We start from the raw sequence: 27,252 nt of genomic DNA, 5'->3' as shown, positions 1-27,252 counted from the left end.
TTATGGCCGCAAAGAACTCAAGGAATGGAGGTAGAATCTATCACGTCGGAGGGGAAAGAGGACGCTCCTGTACCTCTCGACTCACCCTCTCAACCCTCTCCAACCTAGCTTTGTCTAACGCTCGTGGTGTGTCACTCACTCACAAGGTTACCAACAAGAACTCTCAACCCTAGTGTCACTCTAGAGGAAATGTTCATACAATCAAGCATTCAAGGTTGGAACTCACAATAAACATCAATTTATTGAAAGCATAATAAAGAAGTTCAATGAAACGAATACATCCTAGGGTTCACAATCACCCAAGTACCCACTAGGGGTTTAGCTCTCCATGGAGCTAAGTACAATCAAATAAATCGAATGTAAAAGCAATAAATCCATAAAGAAACTCCCTCGTTGGTCGTGTCGATGGTCTTGTGGAGAGTCCTCTACTCGTCGCAAGGGATCCTTTGTCTGGCCTAGGATACACCTCGCCGGGTCGATGCCGACGAAAGCTCTCCCAATAACCTTCTTCCAAATGACGCGCGATGTCAGAGCCGTAGAAACTCTCCAAAATCCTAGCCAATACCCCTCAAAACCCTAGCCGAAGCCCTCTCTCAAGTTGGGGAAAAGATGGAGAAAAGAATACAAAAATCGGGGCTGAATCGGCTTTAAATAGGGCTGGAATCGGGCAACTCCACGGGCGTGGATGCTACACGCGCCCGTGCGGAATTTCCACACGGGCATGGATAATTTCCACACGCCCGTGTGGATAATTTCCACAGACTCTAGCATCTCACACCTGACCTATGTCTTCGCGTTTGAACCTTAGCGAGATTTCCTCCAAAATAGGTGCATTATGATCCACATTGGCCTATTTCCTTCATACTCGGCCTCACAACCCTACCTGCATAAAAGTAACATAAAAACACACATATTAGTGTAAAAACCTGAGAAAAGTAATGCTCAACATAAGGAATGAACACTTCGCATTCATATCGCACAAGCACTTATCAAACTCCCCCACACTTAAGCTTTTGCTTGTCCTCTAGCAAACATTAAAACATTCTGTGCATCAATGAAGAAAATATTGAAAGTGCTTGGCCTTAGGTTCACCGAGGCATACAAACAAAAGTATTCTACAAGTAAGGAAAATTTCAACACTAAATACGAAAAATCAATGCTCTAGCTAAAAACTTGAATAAAAAATGACAACAAACCCGAATTTCGTGTATGTGTGTGAACTCACTCAAAACAACCCAAAATATACTCCTCAAAGTTCTCAGTACAAGGGACTTATTTATCTACAAAAGTGACAAAAATTTTAAAAGATGGTAGTAGCTTCATACATCCTCTAAGGTAGCCCTTTCTAAAGCGGCCGCTAAGGTGGCTTTCACACTTTCGAGGTGGTAGCTCTTTCTACCCGAGTGGTAGCTTTCACTCATCCTATGAGATAGCTCTTTCTCTCATTAGGGCATAACTAGTATCCGACTTGTGAGAGTAGCTTCATACTTCATAGGTTGTAGCTCTTTCCACCCAACAAATACAAATAAACAATAAAACTATTTTGTTCCTTCTTTTCATTTTTTCCATTTTTTTTTTCAAAATTTAGCAAAAGAAGTAAACCTATCTAGTCCCTTTAACATCAAACATGAGTTTCCAATAGAGTTCAAAGAGTGAGTAGTGCACTAAGTGTAAATCGGGCAAAAATTCCTAAAAATTCAAGCAAGAACTAGAGCATGAAAACATTCAATGTTAACAATTCTCCTAGACTTAAGAATACAATCATTGCAACTAAGGTGAACCGCCATTGGCTATGTGAGCATATATCAATCAAGAACAATAGAAAAGATGTGCGCATTATGAAACTCCCCCCTCCCACACTTAAGTTGTAAATTGTCCTCAATGTACACATGCAAGCTCACTCAAAATATATCATTCAAAATATAGATATGGGAGAAGCAATCAAAACAATACTCCCCTGACTCCTAGTGTTGCGTTTGATGAAGCTAATTCATTGGGAGTAGTGTTCCAACGGGTTGTGAAGCTCACACGGCCAAGTGCCGAAGCACCTTGGCCGTGCCCATGACTAAGTCTCAATTCCCAAGATGACAAGACCATCTGCACGCATACACGAGGGGGTTCAGTGAAGCTCAAGAAAAACAAAAATAACTCTAGTGTATAAAAGATGAAGCAATGAATACAACTCGGTAAATGCAACATAAGATAAACTCAGAAGGAAAAATCCTTTATGAGTGAACAAGTCTAAAAACAAGAAAATAGAATAAAGTAAAATGCACGAAAGTGAAAGAAAAGTCAAGTGTCGGAGTCGCTCTCGGGCTCCGCTGCTGCTGCTGCTGAAGTGGAAGCATATAGTGGGTCCTCCGATGCAGGGGTCGAGGATGGAGGTGCTGGAGGAACTGATGGGGCCTGAAGAGTCCTCGGCTGCAGGACAAATGATGAGGCAACGTCTCGCTCTAGGATCTGCTGTAATATGTCGAAACGTGCCATGAACTCTGTGTACTGAGTGACCTGCGTAGCCCTAATCTCGGTAACCTCGGCTCGGACCACTCCTATAGCATTCCCGAGCCTCTCAAAGCGATCATTGGCTCGAGATGGTGAAAACATACGCACTGGAGGTGGTTCCTCGGCCGCTGGAGGTGCCTCAGTCTCCATCGATGCTGGCTGAGGCTCGGGGGCGGGCTGAGATTCTCTGGCTTCATCATCTTCATCCTCAGCTATCTCTGGGGCTAATAAGATTAAAGCAAAAACCCCTGTCCGAACCCTGCGGACCATGCCCATCAACCGCATCGTCTCTAGACCCAGGAGAGCGGGTACACTCGTTTTCTCGGCCCAACGAATTGAATCCAAGAGACCCATGCCCAGCACTAATCTCGTAATGTAAGGGCCCGAGAAGATCGCTCCCAGTCTAGCATACTGTCCCTGATGTCTGATGTAATCAGCCAGGATGTGCCCTAAGTGGATTGGTATGCGCTCTACCATCGAGTACAAGTACAGCAGCTCCCGACGGCTCAAGACAGCAGTACTGTCACCGCGGCCTTTCACCGACCTACTCATGATGGCGTGCAAATATCTGTATGCAGGTCGGGAAAGGCACGTGGCCTTGGACACCCCTGGCTCGTATTGACCTTGACCACATAGTACTTTGTAAGCTCTCTGCGGGTCAATGTTCCAGGATAATCAGTAGGCAACTGTGCATGCTTCTCTATATCCGTGAATGCCTCCTCGTACAAGCCAAGTAGGACGGAAAACTGTGTAATGCTCAAGCTATGGTGGCGTCCAAATACTCTGAACTGAATGGTGTCCAAACTGTTGAAGCTCGAATACGCTCTATCAAACTCGAACAAGGATATCACCTCCAGTACAAACTCTCAGATGGCTGGCTCTCTAATCATCAGCAACTGCCACCAACTACCTTCTGAAACTAGATCCTTGATCTCAACGGTAAACTCATCTCCCTGCTGAAGCTCCCGTAATATAGTCGTGTCTAGAAATCGAGTCTGTCCGAAACGGAGTCTCGACAAGCGCTCATAATGGACCTGATGTTCGGGAATCGCAAATCGCATGCCCCCGGGCTCAGGGGATGACTCACGTGGCCTCTTATCAGCTTTCTTCTTTGACCTAGGTGCCATGATCTGCAAAATTTAAATGACTTTGATCAAACAAGTTGATAAAACAATGCTGCAGAAATCCACACGGTCGTGTGGAATTTCCGCACGCCCGTGTGGATTCACGGGGCGTGAGAACCGCACGGCCACGCATCAACAATCCAAAAATACAACTCAATAATATTTCTAACTTCGTTCTAAACATAAATCATCGTTCCAATTGAAGAAACGAAGCATTATTAACCAGATTAATCGATAGAAACTATGAATTGATGAAGAAGATGATGAAAAAGGATTTACCGATGAGGAGGAGTAAGAAAATGAAGAGCCGGCCGGAAAACTTCGCTAAAAACCCACCAAACTGGCGCTATGGACTCGGAGAGTACTGTGAGAGTGTTTTCAAGTGAAAACGAGTCGTGAAGAGGGAGAGAAACCATCCTCTTTTAAACAGAACTCGCGACTTTTGGTGTTCTGTGCATCCACAAGGGCGTGTGGAAATTCCCCACGCCCGTGTGCCTCACTTCAAAAGCTCCACAGGGGCGTACGCACGCCCCTGTGCACTCTCGGGAAAAAACTATCACTGACTTAGAACGATCTCACACGGGCGTGCGGAAAATATCCACGCCCGTACGCCAGACCCACAGGGGCAGACGCACGCCCCTGTGGCTTCCCTGGACATCCGAGAATAATATCAAGCCATCCACACGCCCGTGCGGAAATTCCACACGGGCGTGGACATTCACATGCCCAACTCATAGGGGCAGCCGCACGGCCCTGTGTTTTCTCGGGATGGAGGGAGCACCTGCAGAGTTTCGCACGGGCGTGCGGAAATTACCCACGCCCGTGTATGGTTCACAAGGTTGCCCACAGGGGCAAGTCCATACCCCTGTGTGCCCTCGGGAAAATCTGCCTAACTCTGCAGGAATTCATACGCCCGTGCGGAAATTACCCATGGGCGTGCGCCAGTCGCATGGTCGTCCACAGGGGCAGCCGCACGCCCCTGTGCCTTCTCTGGATAAGCTCACAGTACACATCCACGGGCGTGCGGAAATTCCATATACCCGTGTGTTTTCTCTGGATGACTTAGAAAAACCTTCAGGCTCTGTAGAAATATTCTGAACATGTTTACACACGCAGAGGCTGCCCTATTATGCAAAATTTACCAGATAAAAACACGAAATAGAACTCAAATGACCAAACTTCGCCAATTCTCAACAAAACATACAATGAATTCTTTTAAAAAAAACCCACAACAAAATTGCAGCACAAGCACTCAAAAAAAATTGAAACACCAACACTTAACATTTTATTCATGTAAACAACTAAACTGAAAGATACGAAAATAGTAAACACTTGGGTTGCCTCCCAAGAAGCGCTTGTTTAACGTCACTAAACTTGACGTATCTTTCTTACCTCACAGGGGTTCATGAATGAAGGTTGCCCTCTTACCCATGGCTTGAAAGCATGATGAGCAAAGTCTCTTGATGGTAGAGGGTGTACTATCGGGCTTCGAACCACCTAGCAATGGTTCGTCCAACTTCCTTGGCTCATGTACATCTCCAACAGTCTTGGAGCGTTTTCGGTGGCGTCTCCGAGCCCTCTTCATTTTCTGGAGCACTTTCTTCAATATCCTTGAGGTAGATGTTTCCTCTCCAGTCGAACCAAGCATCATTACTTCTTCATTGCTCTCCTCTTGGTAGAACAAACCTTCATACGGATCCGGGTTGAACATTTCCTGCATATATTCATCAACAATTTCATCAGTAGTGTCTAGAAAGTATAGAGTATCATCAAAATCAAGAGAATGCCGCATGGCTTCAGCAAGGCGGTATGTGAGCTTATCGTCTCCGACTCTCAATGTGAGTTCTCCGCCGTCCATGTCAATCAATGCTTTGGAAGTCCGCAAGAACGGTCTCCCAAGTATCAAGGGTACATCTGTATCCTCATCGACATCTAGCACTACAAAGTCAACCGGAAAAATCTACTTGTCCACCTTGACAAGCACGTCTTCAATGATGCCTCTCGGATGTCATACCGTTCGGTTCGCTAATTGTAAAGTCATCCGAGTAGGCCTAGGCTCACCTAAGCCTAGCTTTTGGAAGAAAAGATATGGCATGACGTTGATGCTCGCCCCTGAATCCGCCAATGTCATTTCCTCACCTAAGTTGCCTATGTTACACGGAATGATGAAGCTTCCCGGGTCTTTCTTCTTGTTTGGCATGTTCTTTTGCAACACCGCCGAGCATGAAGCATTAAGCACCACTGAAGCACTCTCCTCCAATTTCCTCTTGTTGGTCAATAGGTCTTTTAGGAACTTCGCATACTTAGGCATTTGAGCCAATGTCTCAACAAAAGGAATGTTGATGTGGAGTTGCTTGAACAAACTCAGGAACTTCTTATACTGTTTATCCCCTTGGTCATTCTTCAATCTAGAGGGATAAGGGATTCTCGGCTTGAAAGGTGGGGGTGCCACCTCTTTCTCTTTGTTTACTCCCTTCTCAACCTCTACAACCTTGGGTGCGTGTTCTTTCGGCTTTTCACTCGGAAGCCTCCCTTCAACCTCACGACCACTTCTCAAAGCGATCGCCTTCACATGTTCTCTAGGATTGGTTTCCGTGTTGCTTGGTAAACTTCCATGTGGCCTTTTAGAGAGAGACTTCGCAATTTGCCCCACTTGATTTTCAAGGTTGTGCAAGGAGGCGGTGTGCTTGCGAAGTGTAGCCTCGACTGATTCAAACCTTGTATTTGCCGATTGAACAAATCTAGCCAAGTGCTTCTCCAAATCCGTCATTCGGGTTTCCAAGCCTGAAATTCTGTTTTCCACTTGAGGGGCTTGTTGTTGTTGTTGGAAACCTGATGGCCCCATGGTCTTCTGTGGTCCTTGATTACTCCATGAAAAGTTGGGATGATTCTTCCAACCTGAATTGTACGTGTTGCTGTATGGATTCCCTTGAGGTCTCATGCCATTACCTACAAAGTCAACGTTCTCAACTAAAGAAACATCACCAATGACAATTGGGCAATCGGAGGGAGCATGTCCTCCACCACAACTGGTGCAATTGGTCATGGCCGCAACTCTATTCAAAGCTATAAGATCTAGCTTCTTACTCAAACTCTCCACTTGGGCCGCCAATGAAGTTACCGCATCAATTTCATGGAGACCAGCCAACTTTTTCTTCTCCCTAGCGTTCCACTGGTAGCTATTTAACCCCATTTCCTCAATCAATTGACGAGCCTCATCGGGGGTCTTGCTACCTAAGGTACCTCCTGCCGCCGCATCCAAGAGTTGCCTTGTACTCGGGTTCAAACCATTGTAGAAGGTTTGAACAATCATCCACTCCGGGAATCCATGTTGCGGACACTTTCGCAGGAGTTCCTTGAACCTTTCTCATGTCTCAAATAAAACCTCCAATTCCAACTGCACAAAGGATGAGATCTCATTCCTAAGCTTTGCTGATTTTCTGGGAGGGAAATAACGGGCTAGCAAAGCTTCTACCATCTCCTCCCATGTAGTGATTGATGCTCTAAGTAATGAGTATAGCCACTGCTTTGCTCTCCCCTTTAAGGAAAATGGGAAGGCTCTCAATTTATGGCATCATCCGTCAAACCATTTATCTTCAGCATGTCGCACACCTCGAGGAAGCTCTCTATGTGACTGTTTGGGTCCTCATCGGCCAAACCGTTGAATTGTGCGGACTACTGTAGCATATGGATGTATGCCGGCTTTAGCTCAAAGTTCTGAGCTGTAATTAGGAGACGCACAATACTCGATTGTGTCCCCAACACTGAAGGTCTGGCATAATCAGATAGTGTTCGTTGTTGCTCATTTTGTTCTACCATGTTTTCAGATCCTTCTACTTCCAAATCAGCTGGATTATGCTGTTCTTGCACAGGTTCTTTCCCTTTTCTTCTAAGTGTACGTTCAAGCTCAGGGTCTCCTTCAATCAATATTGATGGATTCCCTCGGGTCATAACCTGGAGCTGCACCAAAAAGAAAGAAAAAGATAATCAGAACGATGATAGAATAAGAAGATATGATATAGAATGTGTGGTGAAATAGCTAAGAAAACAAAGTGTAAAGTATCTCTAAACGCCTAGCTCCCTGGCAACGGCGACAAAAGCTTGACAAGTTCCCCTTGCGTATATCCCGCAAGTACACGGGTTTGTCGAAGTAATAATCCTGGGTGAGCGGGGTCGAATCCACAGGAAGTAGGGAGTAAAGACACTTAATTCGATTCATAGCTATGTGGAGTATCAACAATGATAAGTGTGATAATGATTCAATTCTCAACAATTAAAAGCAACAAGTAAGAGAGCAAAAGTAAGGAGGAGGTAAGGCAAGCGATAAAGATGGGGTACTCGGATGATGCTTCACCTAGGATAATCGCTTCAAGTGCAAGAACTCTCTATTATGCTTCCTAATCAATACAATGGTGAGTCGTGAAAATCCTTACATACATAGTCCCAAATCTAAGGTCAACTATGCCTAACTCTATTCATGTCCCGGAGGAGAGATTAAATAACCTCTCAACCTCGCACTCGAATAAAGTTGCAATGAGCTCTAGGGATTCCAAGTGATAAATCGCATCCTAATTATAGACCCGACCCTTTGGTCCAAAGTGGAAGGTCCATAGCAACAATTAAGCCCCTAGATACTAAGATCTCCTTAACGCTTCACTCCATTGCACGCGCAACTAGGCCCCCAGCGGAGGTTCATCCCTTAGACCATTCACTCTATTATGGCCGCAAAGAACTCAAGGAATGGAGGTAGAATCTATCACGTCGGAGGGGAAAGAGGGACGCTCCCTGCACTCTCTCGACTCACCCTCTCAACCCTCTCCAACCTAGCTTTTGTCTAACGCTCGTGGTGTGTCACTCACTCACAAGGTTACCAACAAGAACTCTCAACCCTAGTGTCACTCTAGAGAAAATGTTCATACAATCAAGCATTCAAGGTTGGAACTCACAATAAACATCAATTTATTGAAAGCATAATAAAGAAGTTCAATGAAACGAATACATCCTAGGGTTCACAATCACCCAAGTACCCACTAGGGGTTTAGCTCTCCATGGAGCTAAGTACAATCAAATAAATCGAATGTAAAAGCAATAAATCCATAAAGAAACTCCCTCGTTGGTCGTGTCAATGGTCTTGTGGAGAGTCCTCTACTCGTCGCAAGGGATCCTTTGTCCGGCCTAGGATACACCTCGCCGGGTCGATGCCGACGAAAGCTCTCCCAATAACCTTCTTCCAAATGACGCACGATGTCGGAGCCATAGAACCTCTCCAAAACCCTAGCCAATACCCCTTAAAACCCTAGCCGAAGCCCTCTCTCAAGTTGGGGAAAAGATGGAGAAAAGAATACCAAAATCGGGGCTGAATCGGCTCTAAATAGGGCTGGAATCGGGCAACTCCACGGGCGTGGACGCTACACGCACCCGTGCGGAATTTCCACACGGGCATGGATAATTTCCACGCGCCCGTGTGGATTCTCTGTTTCTCTGATTTCTCTGCCGGCTGTGAACAGTGCTGCTACAGTACATGCTACAGTTCTCTGCTGCAGTCTTCGACCTGAATAACTTCCCAATTTCATATTTTCATCGGGGTAACGCAAACGGGCACACGTTTACATCGTGAATCACTTGTTTCTTCAATGATATACATGTTGGTGGAGCTCTTGTTCTTATGTGCATAAGTCGGAATGCTCGAGTGTGACTGCCTTTGTGCCCCTCCAAATGGATGTACTCACTCGAATGCGAGGAGGTTGGCACACACTCTAGCATCTCACACCTGACTTATGTCTTCGTGTTTGAACCTTAGCGAGATTTCCTCCAAAATAGGTGCATTATGATCCACATTGGCCTATTTCCTTCATACTCGGCCTCACAACCCTACCTGCATAAAAGTAACATAAAAACACACATATTAGTGTAAAAACCTGAGAAAAGTAATGCTCAACATAAGGAATGAACACTTCGCATTCATATCGCACAAGCACTTATCAGCCGTGTGGGAGGCCGTGTAGACCCCAGATTTCAGATATAAAAGGTTCGCATAAGGAAATAAAAAAGGAGCCTTTCTTCCTCAGTTTTGGGTGAAGTCGGCTAAGGTTTTAAAGGAGGTCTTTGCACATCAGAGGGAGGCTTCTCCATTGATCTTCATCATGATTCTTCCAAGGATAGCCATCGGGGGATCCGCCGATGACATTGATTCGGAGGGGTGTGGCCTAGGCCTAAAGAAGGGATTCTTGGAGAAGAAGGAGAGGCTCTTGAAGACGATTGACAAGGATCTAAAGGGGTTTTTTTCTTATGGATTCCATGTGTTTTCATTCCTATTTTGAATGCATATTATGTTGCTCCATGAGAGCTAAAACCCTTAGTAAGTACTTGGACATGTAAACCTTAGGATATAATTTTTCTTTAACTTTTATTGTCTTCCATTTAATTGAGTTTTAATTCTAAGTTTCAATCTTGTGTTCTTATTGTATTACTTTCCCTTTGAGTGACACTTAGGTTGAGAGCTAAACCTAATCATCCTAGTGACGAGTAACCATCACCGCTAGGATTAGATTTACTGAAGTTAAAGAGGGTTGAGGCTGTGAGCCATGAGGTAACAAAGTGTCCCCTTTCCCTATCTCCATATTCTAAGAGCTATTAGCAATCATATGTGGTGTGAGGCATTGAGAGAATTCTCCACCCGGACCTCGTATGGGATTAGGGATCTTTCACTTGTACCAAAGGTTTAGAACCACTTTTAGGAATAGGATTTGTCATTTGGGATCCTTAGAACTCCAAGAAGTCAAATGTGGTATAAGACTTTGAGAAATTTCTCCTCCAGGACCTAGTCGGGGAATAGTCACCGATTGACCTTAGGTTTGGGATCGGTGTGCTTTTGGATTTCCACGACTCAATTATTCTCAATTAAGGAGCGCAATTTTTTTTTTTTTTGCACTTTTTAACATCCTATCAGAAGCATTGTCCATGTACCCTATTTCTCTTGATTGGTTTCTCCTCATTTTCCCTTGTGCTTGTTAACTTCTAATGATTTACTTACTTGTAAATTGATCTCTACACACTCATTGATTTGTCTTGCCTAATTAGTGAAGTTTCGGTTATTACTAGTATTCATATTCTCTATGGATAAGATTACCGGACCCTTTGGGTATTTTATTACTAGACGACCCATGCACTTACCGATGCAAGCAAGGGGTGTGTCATCAGGCTTATTAAAACTCTTGCTTCCTTGTGTTATTATTGAACTCAGTACTTATATAATAATTCACTTATGCTTGTATAGAATATTTTGTAAAAGCCAGGAATTTATACGCCTTATAGCAATTCGAAGGTTGGATAGCGTGTATCTTTTCTCGAGATTGTCATTGCGGTTGTCGCTTGTCGGCTCTTGTGGTTCAAGGTGCGATAATGCCCACCAAAAATTTAAAGTTTTCGAGTTCATATGCAGTTAAACAATTGGCTTCACTATTTGTTTTGGATCATCACTAGAATTTGCTAACTCAAGTAAAGCATCGCTTATTTCAGGAGCTTGAAAGATATTTTCTTTAAGACTTTCTATAAGACTCTCCCAATGAGTTTGTGATAGTTGCTTAATAGTTAAACTAGGAACATGAGCTTTTAAAATTTTTCCATTTTTTGTGGAAGAAGAAAAAATTGAATAAATATGTTGTAAAACTCTAAAAAAATATTATAGCTTTTGGACAACAATTAGCTATATTAGAAAGTAACAAATTAAGTGAATGACAACCACATGATGTATAAAAAGATCTATAATTGATATCAAGCAACCATTTTTGTACTCTTTGATGTTTTCCCTTCATGTTAGACCTATTATCATATATGTTAGGTTCGGAGGGATAGTAGTGGGGTGATTTTTTGCTCAACCTCTAATGTAATGTAAAAACACACACTTAATCAAACATGCAAGAGAAAGGAGACATGAATTAATTACCCATTTTGGCACAACCTACCTATGTCTAGAGTGCCGAGCTCAGAGAGAACAATCCACTAAAAGAGGGAAAGAAAGAATAGTACAACACTCACTCACTCTCACTCACACAATGACAAAGAATAACCTCTCTAGATTGCCCGATACCCACTTTCCTCAACCTACACACTTGAGTTTCTCACTCATGGAACACCCTAAATCTTAGAGCAAGGGTCTCTCATATAGACGTCTCCACATCCCAAATATAGCATCTCCCTCTTTTAGAATTTCTGCGGCTTCCTAACTTAAATACTTTCCAAAGTTAGACGTTGCAACTCCTGTTATAACTGAGCTTATAACACAGCCCACCTGCTGATTCTAACTAAGTTCTATTTTCCATTGGAGCGTGACCTTGTGATGCCCCCAGCCCTCCTAACTTTGCTAGTCCAAGTCAATGCAGTCAACTCCTCCTAAGCTCTCACTACCAGCAACTAGCTTGTCTCCTCACATCTTATCAATAGGGTTTTTCTCCCGAGCGTCGCACCCACCAAAGTGTGTCTCCATCTCACCAAAGATGGTCTTCAAAGATCTTCACAATCTTCTTTCCAAACTTGATCTCCATTCATCCAAGTTTGGTCTTCACAATCTTCAAACTTGATCTTCATTCATCCAAGTTTGGTCTACAATATCTTATTACTAAACTTGATCTCTTTTCATCCAAGTTTAGCTCTTCAATATTTTCCAAGCATGATCTTCATTCATCCAAGCTTAGGCTTCAATCATCTCCAAATATATGCACTTGCCAAAAATATCTTGTGCCCTTCTTTAGAATAGCCCTTGAATTGCTTGAGTCTCCAAATAGCTTCACCCATAAATAGCCTTGTGTCTTTAAGCAGCTCTGCCCATAATTAGCTTTGGATCTTTTCTTTAAGTTGAATTTCTAATTATGGCCTTGAGAATGTTCATAGCTTGGTGTTGCCTTTCTTAGTTTTTTTTTTCTTCAATTAAACTTTACACCAAACTAAAGATCTCCAAATCTTGGCCTCCAAGTAATAAATCTCTCATGAGAAGTAGAGTTACCAAAGATAGATTTTATTATCTTTGGATCTTACTAAAGATAGATTAAATCAAAACTTTAGATTTTCTCTTCATGGTATTCTCTTCAAGAGAGATCCTTTCACCTTGACGTTCCTAGCCAAAAAATAGTGGCTCTAATAATAACCTTCATGTCTTCATTGTGTGCCACCTCATCTCATTGGCACTTCACCATGCCATGCCATCTTGATTGCAACATCATCACTTTTGCCACTTCATCAAATCTACGTGTTACTTGCTGCCAACCATAAATCTTAGCTCTAACAATATCCTTTTCCCTTCATTATATTCATGAGCTTCTCAAACATTCCTTTCCTAAATGTATCATCCAATTTTAAAAATTCTATAAAATATTCTTCTATTTTAATTGAAACCAATGAAATATCTAAACATCTTAATAGAAGAGACATTTGTTTATAATTATTTCATCAGGAGTACAATAAAGTATGACAAAAAAAATATTTTGCTTGCCTAATTTTATTCACAATAGTCATTTTTATTTCATTTTATAATAAATCAATCAATTCATTTAGTATTTTATGCCCAAAATAATAATCATGTATTTCATTGGTCTGAATACATCTAACATGCTCTTGCATCACTGGATCAAATTAATTCTACAATCATTTCAATAAGACTAAAAAAATTGTCATTGTTATCCTCATAAATTTTTTTCATTTGATCCTCAGAATGATAAATTATTTTTTACTAGAGTTTTTACAATAGCAATAATTCTCAACAATACATTTCTCGAATGTCCTTTTTCTGTATTGATTTGATCTTGGAATATTTTATCATTTTCTTTTCCCTTTTATAATCAAACCTCTGATTCTATCCAAGCATTCATATTAATAATATATTCATTAGATATTTCATGTTGTTTGATTCTAGCACTAAAATTTTTGCAATCATTGCACCCATCATTAACTAGTTGAGAACTTAATGAATTTGAAAATAACTTGCAACAAAAACAAAATACTTTATCTAATTTCTTTGAATAAACTAGCCATTTTCCATCAAGCCTTTCTCCATTTAGCAATTTTCCATTGTAATGTATAATGGAAAAATATCGAGAGTTCTCATCTTTTGGGAAATCTACATTACTAGTTATATCTCTAATAGATCCCTTTTCAACAATTAAATCTCTCAAGTTAGAATTAACATTCTTCCAATTTCAGGATCATATAAACCTAATTATATTTGGGAATATATTTCATTTTGGAAATTCATTATTTTCTATATGAAATGTATTTTCTTTATTTTTTTACATATAAGCTAAACGATTCTCAATATTGTCACTATCATGATGATTTGGTTCTTTACATGTTTCATCCCCTACCAGCACTGACACACCCCTTGCATATGTGTATCGTAAGTGCACGGGTTGTCGAAGTAATAAAATACCCCGGTGAGTGGGTAGCCAAATCCACAGGGAATAGTTGTTCAGAAGAAAGAAGTATTGCTATTTAGCTAGAGTGAAAAACAATTTGTGATTTTGATTCAAGTTGTTAATGCAAAGAAAAGTAAAAGAGAAAAGAGAACAAGCAAGAATAATTGGAGAGAACAATCAATGGTAAAATAGGGTACCCGGACAATGCTTACCCTAGGACTAATGTTTCAAGTGCAAGACTAATATTATGTCTCCTGATTGAATTTTAATGAGTTGTTGAGATTCAAAAACACATGGTCCCAAACCTAAGGTCACCCACATGTCTATGAGCACCACATGTGCCTTGATCCTTGTTTGGTCCAAGAGCTTCCTCAACAATTGCGTCCATGATCTATTTTTGCTTTTTTTCTTCCAAACCTGTCTCCACAACCCTAAATGCATAAAAAAAACACAAATACACATGAATGAGCCATAAAATCTGATAAAAGCGATGCTCAATGTAAGAAAAGTATACTTCATAATACTTATACACAAACACTTATCAAGCACATTATAATGAATTGGTTTATTTTCTAAATTTTTATCACATAAAATATTTTGTTTGCTATTAGTAACAAATTTTTCAAGTGCACCTTTTTAAAATGACATTCTAACAAAAACAAACAGTAAAATATAATAGACAATAATATTATTGACACATCCCTTGCGTGTGTGCACCGTAAGTGCACGGGTTATCGAAGTAATAAAGAACCCAAGTGAGTGGGTAGTCGTATCCACAGGGAATAGTGATCAGAAACACAAGAATTGCTATTTAACTATGATGAAGATGATTCAAAAGTGGTGTGAATGATATCAATGCAAATAGAAATAAAAATAATAGGAAGGAGATGCAATAAAATGATAGGAGAGATAATTGATAGAAAGTAGGGCACCCTGACATTGCTCACCCAAGGACTATTGTTTCAAGTGCAGTACCAATCATTATGTTTCCTAATTTATGTTTAATGAGTCATGAAAATCCTATTACACACGATCCCAAACCTAAGGTCAACCGTGACTAACCCTAAACTATGCCCCGGTGGAAAGGAGTACCCTCGACACCTCACACTGTGTTGGGTTGCAAGAAGCTATAGGGACTCCAAGTGATAAACCCTATTTCTTAATATAGATCTAACCCTTTGGTCCAAGAGAAAGACCCCTAGTTACAATTAAGCCTTAGCACTAAGAATTACTTCAACGCTTCACTCTGTTGCTTGCGCAATTAAGCCCCAGCGAAGTTCGTCTCTTAGCGCTTCATTCTATTGTGACTGCAAAAAACTCTTAGAATACCTCTCGACTCACCCTTTTGACCCTCTCCAACCTTGCTTTGTCTAACCCTCATGGTGTGTCAATTATCCACAAAGATTACCATGATGGAATCTCAACCCTAGTGTCACTCTAAGGGAAAATCAACTCAACAACTATTCATGATTGGAACTTAATTAAAAACATCAATTAAAGAAATATAATAAAAGATCAATGAAGCAAAATCATCCTAGGGTTTACAAGTCTAAGCATCCACTAGGGGTTTAGCTCTCCATGGAGCAAGATACAATCAATAATGAAATTGAATGTAAAAGCATGCAATCCATAAGTAAAACCCCCTTGTAGTCCGTATCGATGGTCTTATGGAGTAGCCACGTCTTCTTCAAAGGTTGCCTTGTCAAGCCTAGGGCACAATTCGCCGAATCGATGCCGACAAAGCTCCCCAAATAACTATCTTCCGAAAGAACGCGGTGTTGAAGGCCGTAGAACCACTCCAAAAACCTTGCTAAAGCCTCTCCAAAACCTAGTCGCAAGCGTCTCCAAAGTTTGTGAAAAGATGGGAAAAAAATCCTTCAAAACGTCTCAAGTCGCATCTCAAATGGGGATAGAATCGGACTTCCACATGGGCGTGTGGAATTTCCACACGCTCATGTGAATTTTCAAGAATTGAATTTCTGCGAGATGTGAATAGTAACTGCTACAATGATTTGTTATAGTAAACTGTAACAGTGCATCACCAAAATACTCCCGAATCCACACTTTTCATCAAGGCCACATTAATGGGCACACATCCATGCTATAGATCATGTTGCGTCTTCAATAAAAACCTCATTTATGAAGATCTTACTAGCATTTCACAAGTCAGATCACATGAGTTGACAGCCTTTGTGCCCCTCCAAACTATGTATTCGCTTGAGCCTAATGGAGGTTGGCACACATTCACATGTCTTTGAGCACAACTTGTGTCTTCACGTTTGTTTACTCCAATGTTTCATCAACAAAGTGCATCCACGATGTACTTTTGGTTCCTTTCTTCCACTATTGTCTCCACAACCCTGCAACCACAAAAGAACACAAATACACATGCATAAGCGATAAAATTTGAGAAAAGTAATGCTCAATGTAAGAAGAGAATACTTCATATTACTAATACACAAGCGTATTACTAATACAAAAACACTTATCAATTATAAAAATTAAAAAAGAAGCATCGAATTGAAGAATGCTTTTGTTTTCTTATAACCATTCCACAATCCCTATAAGAAAATATAAATAAAACCCATCAACTACTTGACATAGTAAAAGTAAGAAGTAATGCAAATAAATTATAAAAAACGTCAAGATTAAATAAAATTGAAACTATACACCATTTCCTTGTAGAAAATTGATATTGATTACTGATGAAAATTTTTAATTAAGATTGAGAACACTATGAAAAATATAAAGATTTCTACACCAAGAACAAACAAGGGAATTTTTTGTGAAAACATTATAATAGTATGTTTAACCTTAAATATAAGTGTAGAGGCTTTTTTTTTAAATAATTTGGAATGTTAGAATGTTAATATTGTAACATTAGCATTAACATTTCAATAATGACATCATAAATATTATAGAGCCAAATCTATTAGAGCCAAATCTATTAATATTATCCTGGACAATTAATAAGATAAATTTTATTATTTAAAACAATTTAAATTTCAAGATTATAACTAGATAATAATAAATGAAAATTTTAAATATAATTTAAAAAAAGAATTTTGGGCCTTGAAGATTGTGGAGCCATATTATAAGGATAAATTTATTGGATTTTGATATTATCATAAATTAATTTTTATAATTTAAAAACAGTTAAAATTTTTTATGAGATAATTAAGATAATAAAAAATAAAAATTTTAAATATATATATTTAGAAAAATAAAAATCTCAGGGCCCTAGAAAATCTAATGTATTGTATGGCTTCTTTCCATACTTAGGGCCTGTTCGGGAGGAGGTTTTTGGGGGCTTTTTGGGGGTAGGATTATGGACTAACCTATGTTTGGACCCATGGTAAAATAAAAGGTAAGGTATTTGGGGGTTAAATGGAGGGTTGAAAAACCTCCATTTAACCCTCTTTTTCAACCCTCCAAATCGGGGTGTTTTGGAGGGTTGAATATTTTTCTTGACCAAAATACCCCTCATGATTTAACTAATTATATACCCATAAAAAATTAGGTTTTGGTTTTTCCCGGCATTGGATCTACAAGGTTGCCGTCGGTTTGCTCTCCAAGGGTTGCGGTGGATTTGCTAATTACATACATATCCCATAAAAAAAATTAGGTTTTACGATGCGTAATTTTGTAGGGTTTTTATGAATATGTTTTGTAAAGTCCTAATATGTATAGTTCTATTTTGAAATAAAATAGTAAAATATTGTAAATTGTCAAATAAGAACATTTAATTTACAAAAATAATATTATATGTGTAAAATTAGCATAAAATATAATTTATAGCTTCAAGGGCATTTTAATAATATTCATATAAAATCTTACCTTCTATTACCTTCAATCCAAACACTACAAGGTTTGATAACCTCCACTTACTTTACTTTCATTCCAAACAAGATATAACTTTAAACCTCTTTTTACCTTACTTTACCTGGTTTTACCCTACTCTACCCTACTTTACAAAACCTTCCTTCACCTCATCCAAGCAAATCCTACATTAATATATGTTTCCCATTTTTAAAAATCAATACATCCTATATTATTGTTAAGAGTCTCAAACTTTTAAAATGTTATATTCTTACTCAAGCCCTATAAAAATATCAAATAAACTAGCTATTAAATCTAGATTTTTCAATGTATTTGATTTGCACAACAAAATAAAATATTGCATGCTTCATATAACATGAATAATGATAAAAAGGGACTTCCCTTAGTCCATACTGAAGCATGTTTACAAAAAGACGAAGAAGTCCCAAGCCTCTTCAACTACGATTTTCTATCCTAATTTCTTCCCTCTGCCTTTTCCTTCTATAAATTGTTCTTAGATGGATCCATATGTAAAACTGTTAATTTTATTTTTAACCATCATATTTTTTTTTTAAAAAAAAAGAGAGGTTAGAAAATTTATAAAAACACCACTGATCTTTAATTCCAATGGTCCATCACATTGGGTTTAGTTAAATAAAGCAGGCCAAACAAGGTTCCATAGGCTACTATATGTTATTATTAAATAATCTAACAACCTCCCACTTCACCTGTGATCAAAATAAAATGCACACCGTACATTGAAACTATCATATGGTGGTTTCAACTCATTTAATGACATGATTCCTTCCATTTATCACATAATTAACTATAATCCTCAACTTTAATATCTCTTCAGAAATAATATGTCATCACACATAACAAGACATATATGCAACATAATGTGGATAACAAGCAAATAAGAAAAAACATAACCTTAATGCAATTTACAAGTGTCACAACAATAAGAGCTAAACAATCATGTGTGTATATATATGTATCCAACTTTCTGGCTAACAAGGACTTGACTATAACCTCCATCCATTCAACATGGCTAGAAAATTTTTTGGGCGGCAAACCTTAGTTAATGGATCCACCATCATCAAATTAGTACCAATATGCTTAATTAATCGACAATTTTTTTTCATTTTTGCACTTCTTCTTTGAATTAACAAGTACTTCATATCCATGTGCTTCTCATCCTTGGAGTGGTTTTCATTTTTAGAGAGGAAAAAAGCTGTGAAATTATCGCTGTACATTCTAAGCGATCTGGCTATGTTGTTGACAATACCAAGCCTCGAGATAAAGTTCTGCAATGATAATGCATGAATAATAGCCTCAAAACATCGCATGAATTCACCCTCCATAGTGGAAGTAGCAATAACATATGTTATTTCCTACTTTTCCATGAAACTGCTCGTCAACCACCAAGAATATGTAACCGAATGTGGATTTCCTCGAATCCACACATCCCACATGGTCTGAAACCAAATAGACAACTACTTCGAGGTAATTTGACCTCTTATATGTGAGCATGTAATCTTTGGTACCTTACAAGAACTACCTTTTTAGCTTTCCAAAGGTCCATTATGAGATTATTTTGATATTGACCTACATTCCAACAACAAAACTGATATCCACTTGAGCGTATGTTTGAGCATATATCAAACTCCCAAGCCACTAATGCATAGGAATAGATTTTATTACCTTTCCTTCCAAGTCATTCTTCAGACATTGTATTTCACCACACTTGTTCCCTTTCTAAATTTGAACTATACCACTAGAGCATTTTTCTATTTTGAAATCTCTTTAACACCTTATTGATATTTTATTCTAAGAAAGTCCTAATAGTCCTTGTGATCTACCATGGAATATTTCTATTCCAATCACATAAGTCGCCTTGCCTATATCTTTCATTTTAAAGTTGTTAGAGAGAAACTTCTTTACATCATTAGCTGCAAGAATGATATCATCAACATATGACTTAAAGAATAAAATTTCTCCCTCTGACCTTTACATAGATATGCCTGTCATGACCCGACACAATCAAGCTCGCAACAACCATAGTGATAACCTGAGAAGGGATGAGACACCCTATCATAGAGCTAGCACAAGATAAGAAGAACAACATAATATATATATATATATATATACAGCCAACCTAAACAAGATACAAGGATGCATAACATATAGACTCCCAGCACAACACTTTACTACGTGATCACTAACCATAACCTGAGAAATTAAACAATAGGAGAGATGAGTAACTCATTTACTCAGTGGGTAGAAACATAGCCACTTAAAAGGATAATAAACAGTAAAATAGAAACAAACCACATGCCCACATGTAAAGACTTGGGTTGATTTAAATAGACTAGGTTTATTCAAAATAATAATAATAATAATAATAATAATAATAATAATAATAATAAATTTCTAGAATTGGAAGTTTAAGATACTTACATTTGATAATTCAAAAGGAGTAAGTTAATATGTGTTAAACATTTACCTGGCAAGCGTCCAAACCTTCCCAGGTTAGCCATGGCTAGTGGTGTCAACAAGGTCATGCTAAGCATGATATGGGCTGTACCTAGTCCAAGTACAATGCTACAATACTGTACCCTGGCTAGGCAAGACCCATAACCGCAATTGTGCCAGGCTGGGGTCCTACCACCAGCAAGTTGTGCTGAGAAACGGCCCAAGCATGCGGCATGGTTACGCAAACCCATTGTGGGTTGTGCCAAGCACAACCCACAATGGTAACTTTATGACCCATTAGTTAATTTTAGTGTTTTTTTAATCTTTTCTTTATAAAATGAAAAAGTCAAATTTGATATTTCCAACAACTATAAATCAGCTAGATTTAAGGGTTGTGTCAAGCTTAGGCAAATATGGTTTTCTTTTCTGGTACTTTTCATATAAATAACAATAATTTTGACTTCTTTTTTATAATATATTTCCATTTTTTTCTTAACTATTTAGCTCAGTGATGTAATATTATATTTAAAGTTTAATATTTTTTTCTAATTTTTGAGTTTTTATTCATGTAAATTATGTACTTTTGTTTTGCATTTTTAAACAGTTATTTTTATTTTTATTTTTTTAATATGCAATGATCATTGCCTCATTGGTCACTGGAAGAAGCCAGAAACTGAAAGCACATATGATGTGTGAAAGATCGTTTATATTTTTTAAGCTTGATATTAATAAGTAATAACTAATAACATATTGTGTGTGTGTGTGTGTGATAGAGAGAGAGAAGAGAGGAGGGGGTGGGGGAAGTATAATGCTTCGGGCAAAGTGTTACTAGGAGCTTTCAATTAGGTTGAGTTGGGGGCCCGTGTATTATGTTTTCTCCTTGGTTTGCTTGTGTTTTTCCTCTTTATTTTTAACACCTTTGTTATATCTTTGTGTCTATTAGAATTGAATTTCTATTTTGTTACTTGATATTCATTGATTTTGAAATCATAAGGGTTAGACTCATTTGATCTGTGGTTATTTAGGGGTTGTGATAAGATTTTGGAGTCAGGTGTCTAAAGTGCAGCTCATCTCTCTCTCTCTCTCTCTCTCTCTCTCTCTCTCTCTCTCTCCCTCTTTTTCATCGGTGGCACAAATTCAGTGCTTCGTTGGTTTGAAGGACATATGAGACCCTAATGAGATTGGTGGGCTTAAAGGACATAGGAGGCGTTGGATCTTCGGAATGTAGGGTTTTCTTCATATTTGAAAAATAGATGGAAACTAAATCATATATTGCTATTCGGATGATGATTTAAATAGCAACGAATAAATCTTTTGATTGTTTGTAATCTTGGATGATAATGTCAAAAATAGTAATGGATGTTTTGATTTTTTTTCCCCAAACATTTAAATTGTATAGATATTACCATATTAATTAGTAGATAATATCGGAGATTCTTAACTTATGTAATTTGTTCTTTATTATTATTTGATTGAATAAATGAGAACATAAAATTATGATCCGATATTATTATATTAGTAGAATGGGCCGTGTCCCATGTGGGGCCGATCTTGGGGATTGGCAGGCCGTGCCGGCCCAACATGGTGGGGATGTGGGCTATGCCGGCCCAAGAACACACAGAGCCCGAGGCCACAACGGGCTCGTGTCATGTTGGGCCGTATCGACCCACTTAACATTACTATCTGTGGCTGTGAATAAGTTAGGAACCGCCCAGGTTGTTTCTTTTTAGTTAATATTAAGATATATACCCTCCTTGGTGTTGGCCTTTGAGATCCCACATGCAGGGGCTCACGATATCTCAGGTTCTCTACACACCTCCAGAATCAACCAGTCATCCACGCCACATTTTTTCACAATAGTTTTTCCATCTGCATGCAAATATAGCAAGTCATGCTATGAACAAGGATAAACCATGTTTAAAGTCGAACCATATGATAAACTCGTTAGCTAATGGTAGAAAACAACCATTGAGAATCTTATTAGATATCAAATAAAGTGAGTTCTCAACTTACTTATAAACTATCAAAAGCATAAAATTTAGGGCATCAACTTAGTGTAGCAATTAAGAAAAGCACAAAAAAAGATAGAAGAAAAGATAAAATAGAATCTATGTAAATGTGTAAAGCCCTCTAAAGGAGCTATGTTATAATATTTACATCTACTCACAAATGGCATAGACTCGGTCCAAAACATAATCTCACCATTCCTCTACCACTTCCTTCCCTTTTAAGGATATTTCACCACCTAAAACAATATTTAAAATCACATGAAGTCACTACAAAACATTGAAAAGTATACAACCCACAAAATTCTGTGTCTAGATGCCATGCATGTAAGAACAATGCTCGAGGATCAGTTTAACACAACTCTACAGCTCAAAACAATCCAATATTGTAAGAAGTAGACTCTATCCAAGATTAGGAAGCCAAAGAAGTCAAGAAATCAAAGAAAAAGGATGAACTTCACTGTGCTACATTATACTATAGTGTTGTTGTAATGTATTTTGGCTCCATACAGGTTGTATGCTGCTCACATTGCTCCGAGCCAATTCCATGCAGGTTGCATGCACCTGCAAACTGCCCACATGGTTTCTAAGTGGAACCATGCAGCCTCTACACGCTTGCAAGCACCCTAATTCACCATACAAACACCCATTCTAGCATAAAGCCTACCAACTCTTACCCTAATTTGAGAGGAATACCATAAACACATGAAAATAAGCTTATCAACACAATTATAACCACATTATCCTCTATTTAGGCTTTGCTTGGATGGAAATTTTGGAGGTAAGGTAAAGGAAGGGTTTTTAAAAACCCATGATTGGGGACAGAGTTTCAGGGGAGGTAAGGGTTGGGAGGGGTTGGTGGAGGTTTTAAAACCTCCATTTTTCTCAAGTTTCTCAACCCTACTAATTGGAGGGTTGGGGAGGTTTTAGATTTGGTCTTTTTTATTTCACAAAAATACCCTTATGGGTTTCATATAATTCCAAACTTTATTAAACTTCTATTTTTTCAGTTAGAATGAGAAAAGGCTTCATTCTTCTTCTACTTTCCTTCTTTTACTTCCTCTAGGGTTCCAAAGAACGCCGCCGCCGCCATAGCCTCGGAACAACTGGAGTCGCTGAACTGCCTCGGAGTCGTTGCCGCCGCCGTAGCCCTTCAAGGTATTTATCTTTAGTTGATTTGTTGAATAAGAAATTTTGGCTTTTTTTTGCTTGTTATTGAAGTATTTCTAATTGATTGTTTGCTAAGATTAGTTATTGTGCTCTGAATTTCTTAGCACTGGAGATCATGAACATGTTTTAGGATTGGTTTTTATTACTTTGATGGAAAAACTTTTGTGTGTATGTGTTTTTGGAATTGATTTTTTCTGATTCCATGCCAAAGTTCGAATGTTTGAGTAGGTGGTTAGTTTGTTGATCAAGGGAATTATTGATGTTAACCAACATTTACATGAAGAAGATATAAATTAGACAAAGAAGATGTAAACTTTCAAACTAAAGATAAATACCAAGCCTTATTTTTCCGAGCCTGATTTCATTAAAGGGAAAGTTAAAGTTCTTGTAATTGCACTTGAAGGTACTAATAACTTCTACTCCTTTTCATCAAATACAAGTGCACTTTATGTAGTGACCTGAACAATTGGTAAAGAATGCCATGTTTTCATGCTTCACATCAAAGCACTATGGTTCATCATTTTAGAAAATACAACCTTATAAGAATCCCATAAATCGTCAAATGAAAGACAAGCTGCAATCAGGTTGCAGATCAACAAAACAATTACCATCATATGTGGATCAATATCTATATGCCAATAGGTAAAAAAACAGATCAATGACAAGGTTAAAAAAATGAGGAACTCATTGATAATAGAAGATCCAATTTTATATGGTGCAGACACAATAGTTGGTGATGAGATGAGAAGAGGGATATTAGGTGGTCAAAAGAAACGAGTAACTATAGGTACTGTCATTTAATCTAAATAATAAAATTAAAAAAATATATATATAGTAATTATGTTAAAGTAACTAATAGCCCTATATTGATTAATTTAAAAATATAAATTTAAATATATAAGTAAGTATGGGTTTTCATCCTATTATCCCAAGCATTTGGATTGAATCATACTTAAATAAGATGTTTTGTTTATATCTAATATAATATTAGAGTTTGTTTAGTTTACTTACAATGTGATTGACTAAAATAAATCAAACACTTATCATACATGTTAAAATTAAAGTAACTAATAGTCTAACATCATATCATATTAGCATATTAGCTTAAGCTATACATATTTACTTGCAAATTACCTGCATGTAAAACAAGTGAACTTTGTATTTGATGCATTTTATGGCAATGAAAACTCTAGATCCTTATTTTGGCAGGCATGTATCCAGAAGCATAAAAATTGTAACACCATATTTATGTAAGCCTCCAGGAACCTTCAATGTGTATTCTAGTCTACATTATTGATGTGTGAAATCTGGTTTTGATGGAAATGCTAAATAGTTCATTATTGAAGTTCCAGGATCCCAACTCATCCTATGTTTTTGAGTGAATTTTACTGACTTGTTGCTTGTGCTTGTGTGGATAAAACAAACTATTTTTTAATAATTTATTTATATATAAAAAACAATGAGAAGTGCAAAACCTACCACTTTGCATGAAAAAGAAAATGCCAAGCAATACTTGATAAATCCTTCACCCCTCAGTTAAATCTGGGTTTATTATGCATTTTGAAATAGTATCATTTAATTTATTAAAATTAATAAGTCAACTATTTATCCCTTGCATGAAGACCATCAGCAATATTTTATTACCTTCTCCCTAATCTGGATGTATTTGAAGTCAACTATTTAAATTAATTGAATAGTCATTACCTTCTCCCTAATTACATCAACATCCCTGGCAATTACTATAGTTTTTACGAAAGAGCATATAGTGCTTATGTATTGTGGTATTATTGATGTTTCATATGCTAAGTCACCCAACGCACATATATATTTTTTATTTTGCTGTTAGTATTATTTTTTCTTCATATATATTTGATTTGCATTTTAATTAATAAACTTGTTACGTTTAGATGGACAATGAAAAGCAAATGTTGGCTAAACTTCTATTGGCCCTAATTATGTTGAACGACCAGTTTATAAAACTGCTACACTTACATCAGCTAGTAACAGTTGAGTCCATCACCATCATAATTGGTTGGTATGCTAGATGTAGGGATGAATTTACTAGATGCCAAATCCGACGTGAAGTCCGGCTTGAAGCAGATCGAGCATGAGATGGATTTATTTCACATTTACTTGCAAGTAATTTGTCATAATATGATACAGATGAGACATGGAGACTTTCAAGGATTGTATGACATGTTAGTAAGAGAAAGAGGTCTTAGACCATCAAGATAAGTTACCGTTGAGGAACAAGTTGCGAAAACACTATCCTATTAGGTCATAATGTTTCACACCATGAATTATCCTTCATTTTCAGGAATTCTGGTGAGACTATGTTTTGTCATTTTCACAATGTGTTGCAAGCTATAGTAGAGTTGGAGCATAAATTCTTAAAACAACCCGATTGCGTACAAATTCCTTCAGAAATTTTCAACAGTACTAGATTTTATCCATACTTTAAGGTAACAAATTATACTTACTAAATTATAAATTTAATATAAATGTGTGTATGTTGAAAATGAAAATTTTAAATTATGTCACAAGACTATGTCGGTGCTATTGATGGTACACATATTCGTGTAAGGGTTTCTAATACAAAAGCTCCCAAGTATCATGGGGGAAAAGAATACACAACACAGAATATTTTAGCTACATGTACATTTGATATGAAATTCATGTATGCGTTACCTGGTTGGGAAGGTACTACATCTGACTCAAGGATTATGAAGAATGCCATAAGTAGAACATACCCTCTTAAAATTCCAAAAGGTACTTATGCTTACATATAATTTTTACATAAACACAACAAATGTTATATAACATATAACAAAGTTTGTTTTATGTCTAGGGAAATATTATCTAGTTGATGCCGGCTTCATGTTGCGACGTGGACTTACAACCCCTTATAGGAGGAAGTGATATCACTTGAAAGAGTACTCACGGAATCCACCCTTAAATACAAGGGAATTATTTAATCTTCGACATGCGTCTTTCTGCAACACTATTGAATGAGCATTTGGTGTTTTTAAGAAGAGTTTCCCTATAATTGGGAGTTCTACAGAGCCTCATTATGGTTTGGAAACACAAAAGAAGATTATTTGTGCATATTGTATCTTACACAATTATTTAGTGCGGATCCTGATGATGCTATACTTGCACAAGTTGATAGTGAACTTGCAGAGGAAGCACCAAAGGAACATCATATCAGTCAGTAAAATACTAAAGATACCATGGAAGGAGAGTTAATTAGAAATGTTATTGCAGCTGAATTGTGGCTTAATTATAATGAATAATTTGAATAATAGAAGTGTTTTCATGTTGTCTTAATGTATGTTTTTATGTATTGATCAGTGGATACTTATTTGTATCTTTTTGAATTTTATGTACGGCTTGTATGGATTCTTTTGTTATAGTATTAATTGCTATGCGAACTTAATAGTATTAATTGCAACGTGAATTTAATGTGTGGCCATTTATGTATGTACATATATGCTCTTAATGGTAATATATATGAAGATACTAATTTTTTATTTTGTTGTTGTAGTTTGAGATATGCCAAGGAGAAAAACAAATACAAATGTTTATGATGGAAATGTCAAGTGTGTTTGGAACTTTAGTATGGATGACGCTTTAATTGATGCATACTTGCATCAACAAACAATGGGCAATAGAATTGGCGGTACCTTCACAACACATGCATTAGATAACATCATCAATGAGTTAAAGGGAAAATTTTCAAAGAAGACAATA

General features: G+C 37.8%; 1 non-coding gene across 1 annotated transcript; it reads left to right on the top strand.

Moving 5' to 3' along the window:
• Positions 1–6,949: 6,949 nt before the first annotated feature.
• LOC120274391 lies at positions 6,950–7,056 on the top strand. The gene has a single exon (XR_005540914.1). It is a non-coding gene; the product is annotated as a small nucleolar RNA R71 (small nucleolar RNA).
• The last annotated feature ends 20,196 nt before the right edge of the window (positions 7,057–27,252 follow it).

This window comes from Dioscorea cayenensis, chromosome 12, assembly GCF_009730915.1.
Source record: "Dioscorea cayenensis subsp. rotundata cultivar TDr96_F1 chromosome 12, TDr96_F1_v2_PseudoChromosome.rev07_lg8_w22 25.fasta, whole genome shotgun sequence".
NCBI classification, from domain to species: Eukaryota; Viridiplantae; Streptophyta; class Magnoliopsida; order Dioscoreales; family Dioscoreaceae; genus Dioscorea; species Dioscorea cayenensis.
The sequence above is the reverse complement of the archived record's forward strand: the minus strand, read 5'-3'. Positions and strand labels throughout refer to the sequence as shown.